Genomic DNA, 9,847 nt, shown 5'->3' on the forward strand with positions numbered 1-9,847 from the left:
TTATTATTATTATTAATTTTTATTATTATTATATATATGTATACACACGAACAAACTCGCACGATCGTAATCGTAAAGGACGAGAACGAAAGGACGATTAGCGTGGGAACAAGGGAAAGAAAAAAAGAAGAGCAGATGCGAATGAGTTTTTTTTGTTTTACGATATTAGAAATATACACGAGAGCAGCGAATCACTGAGCCAAGACTGACCTCTTTGTGTTTTTCACCTTTTATTAAATTAGCGTTTGCTTTTTTTGTACTAGTGCGTAAAACGCAACAATCACCAGACTCCTCTTTGAGCTACCTTCTTCCTCGTGATCCCCTGATTTTTCTGATTTCTGCTTCCTTTTTTTATGGCTTTTAGTTCCATTCTGTTCCTTTACTTTGTTTTGGTTACGAGTCCTCCATATGAATCAGCCTTCGATATACTATGACGAACAGCAAAAAAAGATTATATATATACGAGAGAATTTAAGGAAAACGAGAGGAAAAGACGTAAAAGAAAAAGAAATATAAGAAGAAACAATTCGCAAGATTACAATAAATTTTGAATAAAATCTTATTTTTCTTATGTATTTTCCTCATTTCGCTTCTTTCGGTTTTTAATTTTAAGATCGATCGTCGACCCTCCGGCTCATCGCCGCGATGAAACACATTGATCCCTGACCGTTGCTATCGCGATATTCGTTTAATGATCTTTCGTTTGTCGTTCGAAAATCTTCCCCTGTTGTTCTTCGTTTTCGCGGTCCTGTAACTCCGTCTATACACCGAGTCGAGTCCCTTCTCCCTAATCGGCAGTACAAAGATACGTCATGCGTCGCGTGGACCGTAATTAATCGTAGCCACGACAAGTGTGTCCGCGAACCCGAGCCTGACCCGATTTCGGTTTTCCATTTCTCAACATTTCCTCCATTCTTCTTCGATACAACGAAACATGCAAATAAAGCCTCGACTGCCGTCGAAAAAGACACCCTTATTTTTCATTGTTTTATCGTTCCCATTGTTTTGCCCGTTCTGTTCTAGCCTTGATTAACACGCTGTTTCCGAGATCGGGAAGGAGGTTCGTCCATCGAGTTTCAGTCGGTCGTTCCTTGTTTTTCCGTTCGTTCTTTAAGTCCGCCTCACCTTTCGAAATCCGGCTTGAGAAGGAGGACGAGAGAGAGAGAGAGAGAGAGAACGAGAAAGATGCAAGGAAGCGATACTCTTTTTCTTTCGCGTTCCGCGCGTTATAATATTTCTTATTAGCTCACGGAGAGCATACAATCCCTTGGAATTTAATTATGAAACCCGGCCTGCAGAAACAACCGTGAAGAGACAGCGACTGGAATCTCGGCAGACACTCCTCGACACCTCATTTACCTCCACGGTGCTCCTTCGGCCTCTTTATCCCATTTCCCCATCTCGTTTTCATTATTTTCGTTTAACGCGGATTTATTCGCGACGCTGAGCTGTTCGATCGATCCAGCGACGAACGACTCCGAGCCCTACCAGTCCTTCGAGCTCCTGCCGTGGCACTTTTCCACTTCAAACCTTCCGACAACTGTACAATCGGTTCTCCAGTCCGTTTTGAACGTTCGCTGCGATTTTCTTCAGCGTGGTTCTTCAAGGACGCCGCACTATTCGAGCGGAACTATTTTCTTTAATTTCCTTAGATTATTATTTCATTATGTTATGTTGCATTAGGTTTGGTATGAACGTGTACTGTGAGCATCGATTAAACAGTGCTGCAGTCAAATAAATACTCGTTTCTACATCTACTAATTTCATTACGCTGTTGACAGAATATTGACACTCTCAAAATCTTGCAACCTCTCAACAATTTTATAATTCATCTGTCCATTGTTGTCGCACAATGATAGTCTTAACTCTATCCATCGAAAGCATATAAATAGAGTCATCAATTTATCGAAAAGTTTCAGCTATTAATTGCACAATCATGAAATCCTCATCGATGGACAATGTGTTAAGAAACTTAAATACTAAATGTATTAGTAAAGGAGAACTAAGCAAACTGCGGGAAAGAAGAAAAGAAAACAAAGAGAAGCTTCGTTCGTCAACTAAAAGTTTAACACTATAAAGGGAAAAGAAAAATGCTATTGGAGCTTGTTAATTCGTAAATTTGCTTGCATTATCAAAATCTGCGCACAAATGTATAAGGATCCGCAGTCTAAACTTGAGCTTTAGTTTTTCTATTATCGATATTGGGCTAGTAAATGGTTTCCCTTATGGGAACGGGTCGTAAGAAGTCGTCGAGCAAGGGATGGACAAACCAACGATCTCATTAAACGTTGCTGAACATTTATAGAGCGAAAGGCTAGATCAAACTGAACCTAGTTGGTTGTAATTAGGCGAAAGACGATCGAAGCTGGTCGGAACGCGAAACGATTCCTTGTCGAGAGAGATTTTGAGCGTCGTAAAACTCGTGAACATCCCCGCGTATCGTCCTCACCGTTTCTGGATTCGCGAACGCGTGCAACCAGTTCTGCTCGTCAAAATGGTCGGTTGTCAGAACGCTGGCTACGCGGTATCGATTTGGATTATTTGCTGCGGCGCTCTCCGACTAATACGCGCGCGATCTGTGACGCGATCCCGAGCGGAGACTCACGCGGAATCGTACATTAAAATCACCGCTGGCCATGCGGGCGCGGAAGCCATTTACTTTCGTAGGGGCGGCAGCGGTTCTCCTGTTACAGAGTTCGAACTTGAACTTGTGTTGCCCACATTTTGACGGGTCCGTCTAATTTCTTTGAGTCTCGAGCAAGCTTCGAGATTAAGAGCGCCATGTACAAGTTGTCCCGAAAGTCGTACAGGGATTTAAATATTTTGTAGTTTCTTCATTTTCTACTTCTATTCATATTGCATTAATCTGAACGATATTATTGCAATCTATATTACAATTACGCTCGTTTAAAATCAGTCTTAACATCAGTCTTATTGTTACTTTTATAAACAATCTCCATATCAGATCCGCAGATCTAGTGTTAAAGCACAACGACATTAAACACAATACACGTGGGAGACATTTTTACACTGATTATGAAATATCAAATCCTTTAAATGTGTTCATTTTCTGTTTCGCAGAAAAGTGCGCATTCTAACGATAAGACATGTCTCATTACACCTCTTAGTAACTCCGATCGCAGAGCTTCAAACATTTCATATCGTTGTTTGATATTTGTTGAGAGAACATGTGCAACATCGTATTCTTTTTTTTTTAACTTATTTATTTAATGTCGCATTTGCTTAATATCAATTAGCTACTAAAATTGTAGTGTTACATATGGATGTAATGTATACAGTCATTTCTAAATTAGATTATTTATATTAAACAGTATGGCTTCAACATTATCATTTTTTACTACATAATTTCACTGAACAATTTGGCCTCTTCTAAATAGGACACAACTTTTACTACATACTTACAGTTGTCCAAACATATTTCGATCGGCATTGAGTACTTTACTTCTTTTCTGATATTGTTGTTCGATGAAAATTCTAGTAGAAGCTGTTTAACTGTAACCTCAATGTTACGGTTATTGTAAGGTGGTTCCTCAGATTTCGAGGTATGCACTGAAGAATTACTTTAGTCGAGAAAGTACAATTTGTTTCCTCTTTGTTAAATAAGCATTGAAGTTGGCAGAGATCCATTCTCGATTCTCATGAAGTTTCGTTTTCTCTGATTTCTCGAAATAAGCAAATAACGTCTGTGTGTGACAGATTCTGTTCAAAATCGTCATTGCGCGTCTGGCACTATAGTGAAAAGGGTTAAATAGTATAGGACTCGATGTTCCGCAGCGTCTCGCAGGAAGCTTCGTACAAAAGTATTCCGAGAACAGGTCGAGAAACCGATTAGAGACATCGGATCGCCTGACTCTCGGCAGCTAATGAAAAAAGCGAAATCATAATATTTTCCAAGTCTTAAGATCGGCGAAGTGTTGCCCATAAAATTTCACGATCACCGTCGAGGAGGAACGATCGGATCCGTCTACGAGCAGTAAAGTTTAATCGACAAATGCCCATCGAGAACAGCACCGGCGAACACGCGCCAAAGCCGTCCCGCCGCGGCCCGGTGTGCCGATCGATCGAAAAGTTCGAGCGATTCCCGTGGCCGCGTGCCGGCATAACGAGTTTGAGAAACTCTGCCGTCTGCGAGGAGCTATGCGACTGCACTTGACTTTCCAACTTCACGACCGCCGTCGCGGCTACAAAAGCCGAAGCCCGTCTGCGTGAAGTCTGCGCGGCTCTCGCTTACGACAGAAAGGGAAATTGAAACCGGCTGCGGCTCCCGCCCGTTCTCCGAACCAACCAGAAATCTCCCTAAAACCCTACCACGCTTCCACAACCTTCTGTCAACCGTGTTCTCCGTTTTCTGCGATCGACTCTTGCAACCGAAGATCACGTGGAAGGTATTTATCCCTATGACACCAGCCGAACGCTCATTTATATTTTAAAGTCGAGTTTAATTGCCGAAGTTAGGATTCTGATATTTCTTCAGATACCTAGAACTAAACCTGGAACGTCCCTAAGACCCCAAAACTTCTTCTAAACCTGCTATTAATGGGTTCCCTTTTCTCAAGTCAATTTTTATACATCGTAAATACCTGGAATAAATTTAACCCTTCGCTGTCGCACTTCCGATGCGAAACAGGTATATCGTACTGCTAGGTCGCTCAGGCCTGCTTCAATTTTTAGGCAGCTATCATCCAAAAAAAGAAAGACAAACAGCAACACTACTAAGTCCCATAAAGAGAATAGTGTGAACATTCTAGAACGTCGTTTCATTTATTAGAATTCGATATCTCGGTTACAAGTATAGTGAATTAATCGTTGACCTTATTTTTCTCACAATAATACCAGTTTTCCGAAAAAAATATAGGCATTTTAACGCAGCGTGACAGCAGTGGAGAAAACCAATGTCAATTTTCGTAAATACTAAGTTCAATATAAATTGTCCCAAGAATCCTAGAATCTTTTAGGAATCCGCTAACGAGTTTTCTAGTTTCTGTAGCCATGTTTCAACAACTATAGCATAGGGAATTTAAATGGGTACGTACGATATCTCTGTACGTAGAATACCTGGACGATCGAAAGCAGATGGTCCAAGAATCGAGAGAAAAATGGAGCTTCTAAGATCGCCGGAGGTCTACTCAATCATTATCAAAGCCGAATTGTACGGTCTTATCCCACAGATATTATACTCGCGATTAATTCAATCTGGCCTCGCTTACTCGCAACGATAACGCGACTCATTAATAATGAAAATATTCGCGTTCGTCAGCTACTCGATAATTAATAGAAAAACTTGGTGGCCAAAAGCAGCAAGGTAGAGTAAGAATTACATGGTCGGATCTGAACGATTGACTTTTGAAATGTCATAGAAATAATTAACCGAACTTGATCTCTCTCAATCTTTAAAATTTTTCCTTTTGATAAGCCCAAGTAATAACGACGAAACTGTACAAGGACCTTGAAGAAGCCTCGACCTATCATCTGATCCTGTTTTATTAATAATTAATCGAAAATAAAGAGAATTTAACTAGCAATCTCTGTATTGCACTTGAAACATTTGCATACAATTCGTGTCTTCAATTCTACAATTCGTGTTCTTCTTCACCTTATTCAAAATTTGTTTACGACGACATCCATGATTGTTAGGCAATCTCCAACGAACCTTTAGCGTTTGCAGAAAAATCTTTTGCTCGTGTAAGAAACACTGATAGTTAATCGACGAACGATAGATTCTATAATGTGTCTCACCAGCAACCACTTGCTCTTATGAATTCTCCTTCGAGTACTTACGATCGATCTTGGATGACCAGATAGCAACGACCGCTGTGGCACCGGACGTGTTAGCGACCGCAGACTTTGGTTCGATCGAACCGGTCGTTTTGCGACAATGCTCGCAAAGGACGTCGAAACGACGCTTCTCTGCTGTGTGTTACGGACAGGCAACGTTGTTGCGTTATCTAACCGTGAGAGAAGAACGGCGGTGTAGGATAAGAGGAACAGAGGAATAGAGTGATAGGGGGGGGGGGGAGGAACGAAAAGAGATAAATAGAAGCTCGCACGTGGTTGCAAGAGCGAAGTCTGCGGTAGATAAGGGTCGATGACGATCGAGAAGACGACAGTCGACCTCTGACACGAACGATCGCAAACGTCGCGGCAGCGTACAGAATCGCGGGAGACGGGACGCAAGATGCGGGTTTCGGGTTCTAAGCGAACCTAATCTCTCGGCCGCAGCGCGCCAGGCCCGTAACTACGGTCGCGTTAAGGTTGTTATTGCCAAAAATGACGAGGAACGAGTTTACGCGGCTCACCGATACCGCTCTGTGCCGTCTTAACCAGCGCCGCACACCGAATCCGGTTAGACCGGTTCGGTGAGACGTTAGATTTTCGCGTGATCGCACTTTCGGTTTCTGAATATTGTGTCCTTGAATGGAGTCCCGGGGCTCGGGGGCCCGGTGTGGCCGTCGAGGTGATGCAAGAACGAGTGCACCGAAATTTACAGGTCAGCAAGAGGAACGGAGAGACACTGAGAAAGAAAGAGGGAAAGAGAAAGAGTGAGATATGCCCAGAGAAAATGAGAGAGAGAGAGAGAGAGAGAGAATGAAGCCGAACAGCTCTCGAACAGAGCCGAACTCTCCGGTAGAAGAAGAAATATGCGCGCATCGCCGGTAATTGCCGGGCCTTTACCGATGTTTCGCTCGGATTTCGTTGCTACGCAAGCATGCGACGATTAACATCAAATCCGGCGTTCGTTCCGCCGATCCGAGGATCGATTACGCTGCCGATCGCCACGGTTTTCAATTCAGCTACCCGCCAATGATATCGTCGGCCTGTTCGCTGGATTTTTCAAGACTCCGATCGCTTTCGGCGAATCGGTGATCCATCGTGTAATATTCGTGCAAAGACCTTCTCATTCCAATCATTAAATTTACCTATAGTGAATATCAGACTTTAATGCAGATTCTATAACGATTCTGCTATATTTTTCTGCGGCTACAAGAAAAAACGCAGCAAGTCACATGCTTTTACTTTCGAGATATCGTTACTTGAGTTTCTGATCGGTAAATACTTCAATAATGCCTCGCATTATTGTTTCGAATTGCATAATTTTGTTCAATCTATACCATTTGCTTGTGCCATGCTTTTTCTGATAAATAAGTAAATCGGATATGCCACAGTTCGCTGATATTAATTAATATCAATAGTAGTTAATTATTAAATAATAATTAATATTAGTGTTTAATAGCATATCGCTTTATAGCCAAGGATTTGTTCGTTGCAAAGAGGTAGATGTGTCGCATGGGGGGAATGTATACGAGACTTGACCGTTGCCTTGGCAGGAATTGTTGGGAGAATGGACACAGATTTACGCGAATATTGAATTGATTCAGAAAGGATTCGTGTCTGTAGGCGATTGGTTGCTGTAAACCGATTCGACTGCAATTGGCAGTGGATGATTTACGTAGGATTGTAATACATGTCGTTCTCTTTCAGTATTTTTACAATTTTACAATTTATTATCTTATTCGCCAATTTTTCTCGATATATTTTCTAAAGTACTCCTAGAGACGTTAGTATTCTATGGATCTCAAAGAACACGTGACAATTTAAATGAATTTCCAGAAATTGTACAGTCAGGTAATATTCACGCTCTGGGTCTAAATTGACTCGAGCTCAGCCGTCCGATTATTAATCCATAATGATTTACGCCGCAGCACGCGTTGCGATAAAATTGAATAGAGGGTTTCTTTCTCAAACTAATAAAAAATCGAGAAGCAGCTTAGTAACTCGTAGAGTTAATTCATCTTCCCATCGACGAATTAATGGCACCCCTGTAAAATGTTTTCCAACAGTATACCGCACAACAATTTGATACAGTTTACTCGACAGTATACGTCATAGAATATAATTCCAGTTACCAGAAACATTAAAGCCGAATTGAGCAGAAATTTTCTCTAACTAATAAACAAGGACATGAAAAATCATTTGAGAACAGAAGAAACAAGTTAATTCATCTTTTAGCTAAACAGTCGATTATACCAAATTGCCATGGATCGATCTCCTGGTTATAAGAGCGCGCGAACGTTTCAAATAATGTGCAGCAACGACCCGACAGAACTTGCAGTAACGCAGGAAATACACAGTATACGTAATAATGTAAGCTGGTAGAGTATAAATTCAAGAATTACAACATAGCCTGCAACGCCATTGAACAGAATAATTTTCTGGTAGATAAATAAGAAGAAGCTTAAGTAAAATAAGCATTCGCTTAAGAAATTAACGCCAAGCGGGGCTATTATAAAATGATCTCTCGATCGAAACAAGGCATAATGCTACTGCAACGACTTAACAGACTTCACTTCAATGTATACGCGCACGGAATCGAATTTATTCCGATGGAGCATTCACAGGTTCAGAAAGCACGAGATCGAAGACGATAACGTTGAATAAAATCGTTTGATCTATAATTGTACAGGACAGAACATACCAGCTTGTCTTCTATTTAACAAATGAACAATACCATGTGCCGATGTCCGGCCTGCAAAACGACGCATAAACTTTTTCGCCAGTCGGCGGCAACCGATACAAGATCGACAACTTCTTCGAAGGCATACGTGCATAGGATTTTCAGCGGAACAGCTCGACATTTGGAAAGGCGCTCGATCACAAGCGACAGCATCGACGAAAATCGATTTCTGTCGGATAACTAAAAAGAGTATCGACAGAAAGCCGCCTAGAATCGCGAAGAACGAGTGAACTAGTCTCATAATAAAATAATCGCATAAAATAATACGAGGGGTCGAAAAAGGACGCATGTACCTTTATAACAGCGTGCAGCGAGAGGTTAACGAGAAACCGGGGTTCATATCGAAAGGCCTCGAAAAGACGCGGGCAAGTCTGGCTCTGCTGGGACTCGCTGCACGGGCCCCGAGAACTGGCAGAGCTGGGTCCCGGGTCCCAGATTTCTCGTCTCGGTCGGGAGTTGAGCTGCGAGCCCGGCTCGCCAAGCCAAGCCGAGCCGAGCCGAGCCGAGCCACGCCGCGGCGCGGCGCGGCGCAAAACGTAAGGCCCGAAGGACAAGAACGGGACGACGGGGCATTGGAACGGCGCGAAGAATGATGGATCATCATGCATGCCCGAAAACCCGTTGGGACTCCGCCGAGATGAAGAATGTTGCCCGGGGACGAGAAGAATCCAGCGGACGGCCGAACGGACTCCGACGATATCGGCAATCGGGCCCGCTCGAAAAGCGGATTGATTGAGCAAACCGACGATCTACGCTCCACGAGCCATCGCTCGTTTTTCCCGGTGAGATCGCCCACTGATCGATGGACACCCGGATACGGTGGAAACTCGTCTATCCGAACAGATTCATGGTCGGTTATCCGAACTCCAAAACATAAAAATCGACCAACCGATGACAATGTTACTCGTGACAATTTCGTGAAACATCATCGTAGGATGATGATTTTTTTCTTGAAATTAAAACTTGAAACCGCTACTTTAATACATTCTTTCTCGACTTTAAAACTAAAACCACTGAATACACAGTCTTCGTCAAATTTTTCGGCGATGCTATTCTCCCGCGAAATAAAGTTTGATTTTTCCCCTTTAACTAGTTAACTGTAGCGAACTCTTTGCAAAGCGCCCACCGGCGTGTGTCATGATAATCAAACGATGACGGGTATAGTAGAAATCCAACTCAAATTATTTATAATTTTCATTTGTTTGCTTCATTTCATCTTAATCTCTAAACATATTAAAATTTACGAATATAATCTGGTTTTCGCTAGAATTACCATCTAAATATCAAATTGTAACAAAATTTTATATATGACGA

The sequence above is a fragment of the Augochlora pura genome, chromosome 6 (genome assembly GCF_028453695.1).
Source record: "Augochlora pura isolate Apur16 chromosome 6, APUR_v2.2.1, whole genome shotgun sequence".
NCBI lineage: Eukaryota > Metazoa > Arthropoda > Insecta > Hymenoptera > Halictidae > Augochlora > Augochlora pura.